Here is a 2,739-nt window from a genome sequence, read left to right as displayed (position 1 = left end):
CAATACCTGACGGGCATTTAGCTTTTGGGCTTCCGTGGCGCAATGGTTAGCGCGTTCGGCTGTTAACCAATAGGTTGGTGGTTCGAGCCCATCCGGGAGCGGTGTTGTGAGGTCTCAGATGTGACGTAAAAAGTCAAGGTTTTTACACAATACCTGACGGGCATTTAGCTTTTGGGCTTCCGTGGCGCAATGGTTAGCGCGTTCGGCTGTTAACCAATAGGTTGGTGGTTCGAGCCCACCCGGGAGCGGTGTTGTGGGATCTCAAATGTAACGTAGAAAGCCAAAGTTTTTCCACAATACCTGACGACCATTTATTTTTTGGGCTTCCTTGGCGCAATCGTTAGCGCGTTCGGCTGTTAACCGAAAGGTTGGAGGTTCGAGCCCAACCGAGAGAGGTGTTGTAGGGTCTCAGATGTAACGTAATAAGTCATAACTTATCCACAATACCTGACAACCATTTAATTTCTGAGCTTCCGTGGCTGAATGGTTAGCGCGATCGGCTCTTAGCCAATAGGTTGGTGGTTCGAGCCCATCCGGGAGCGGTGTTGTGAGGTCTCAGATGTGACGTAAAAAGCCAAGGTTTTTACACAATACCTGACGAGCATTTAATTTTTGGGCTTCCGTGGCGCAATGGTTAGCGCGTTCGGCTGTTAACCAATAGGTTGGTGGTTCGAGCCCATCCGGGAGCGGTGTTGTGAGGTCTCAGATGTGACGTAAAAAGTCAAGGTTTTTACACAATACCTGACGGGCATTTAGCTTTTGGGCTTCCGTGGCGCAATGGTTAGCGCGTTCGGCTGTTAACCAATAGGTTGGTGGTTCGAGCCCACCCGGGAGCGGTGTTGTGGGATCTCAAATGTAACGTAGAAAGCCAAAGTTTTTCCACAATACCTGACGACCATTTATTTTTTGGGCTTCCTTGGCGCAATCGTTAGCGCGTTCGGCTGTTAACCGAAAGGTTGGTGGTTCGAGCCCAACCGAGAGGGGTGTTGTAGGGTCTCAGATGTAACGTAATAAGTCATAACTTATCCACAATACCTGACAACCATTTAATTTCTGAGCTTCCGTGGCTGAATGGTTAGCGCGTTCGGCTCTTAGCCAATAGGTTGGTGGTTCGAGCCCATCCGGGAGCGGTGTTGTGAGGTCTCAGATGTGACGTAAAAAGCCAAGGTTTTTACACAATACCTGACGAGCATTTAATTTTTGGGCTTCCGTGGCGCAATGGTTAGCGCGTTCGGCTGTTAACCAATAGGTTGGTTGTTCGAGCCCATCCGGGAGCGGTGTTGTGAGGTCTCAGATGTGACGTAAAAAGTCAAGGTTTTTACACAATACCTGACGAGCATTTAACTTTTGGGCTTCCGTGGCGCATTGGTTTGCGCGTTCGGCTGTTAACCAATAGGTTGGTTGTTCGAGCCCATCCGGGAGCGGTGTTGTGAGGTCTCAGATGTGACGCAAAAAGTCAAGGTTTTTACACAATACCTGACGAGCATTTAATTTTTGGGCTTCCGTGGCTCAATGGTTAGCGCGTTCGGCTGTTAACCTAAAGGTTGGTGGTTCGAGCCCATCCGGGAGCGGTGTTGTGACGTCTCAGATGTAACGTAATATGTCAGAGTTTTTCCACAATACCTGACGAACATTTAATTTTTGGGCTTCATTGGCGCAATTATTAGCGCGTTCAACTGTTAATCGAAAGGCTGGTGGTTCAAGCGCACCCGGAAGAGGTGTTGTGGGGTCTCAGATGTAGCGTAAAAAGTCAAAACTTATCCACAGTACGTGACAACCATTTAATTTCTGAGCTTCCGTGGCTCAATGGTTAGCGCGTTCGGCTGTTAACCAATAGGTTGGTGGTTCGAGCCCACCCGGGAGCGGTGGTGTGGGATCTCAAATGTAACGTAGAAAGACAAAGTTTTGCCACAATACCTGACGACCATTAAATTTTTGGGCTTCCTTGGCGCAATGGTTAGCGCGTTCGGCTGTTAACCGAAAGGTTGGTGGTTCGAGCCCAACCGGGAGAGGTGTTGTGGGGTCTCAGATGTAGCGTAAAAGTCAAAACTTTTCCACAATACGTGACAACCATTTAATTTCCGAGCTTCCGTGGCTGAATGGTTAGCGCGTTCGGCTGTTAACCAATAGGTTGGTGGTTCGAGCCCATCCGGGAGCGGTGTTGTGAGGTCTCAGATGTGACGTAAAAAGCCAAGGTTTTTACACAATACCTGACGAGCATTTAATTTTTGGGCTTCCGTGGCGCAATGGTTAGCGCGTTCAGCTTTTTACCAATAGGGTGGTGGTTCGAGCCCACCCGGGAGCGGTGTTGTGGGATCTCAAATGTAACGTAGAAAGCCAAAGTTTTTCCACAATACCACACGACCATTTATTTTTTGGGCTTCCTTGGCGCAATGGTTAGCGCGTTCGGCTGTTAACCAATAGGTTGGTGGTTCGAGCCCACCCGGGAGCGGTGTTGTGGGATCTCAAATGTAACGTAGAAAGCCAAAGTTTTTCCACAATACCTGACGACCATTTATTTTTTGGGCTTCCTTGGCGCAATCGTTAGCGCGTTCGGCTGTTAACCGAAAGGTTGGTGGTTCGAGCCCAACCGAGAGAGGTGTTGTAGGGTCTCAGATGTAACGTAATAAGTCATAACTTATCCACAATACCTGACAACCATTTAATTTCTGAGCTTCCGTGGCTGAATGGTTAGCGCGTTCGGCTCTTAGCCAATAGGTTGGTGGTTCGAGCCCATCC

Source organism: Phalangium opilio, unplaced genomic scaffold (assembly GCF_054372755.1).
Source record: "Phalangium opilio isolate 3A_F unplaced genomic scaffold, DU_Popi_V2 ptg000019l_1, whole genome shotgun sequence".
Lineage (NCBI taxonomy): Eukaryota > Metazoa > Arthropoda > Arachnida > Opiliones > Phalangiidae > Phalangium > Phalangium opilio.
The sequence above is the reverse complement of the archived record's forward strand: the minus strand, read 5'-3'. Positions refer to the sequence as shown.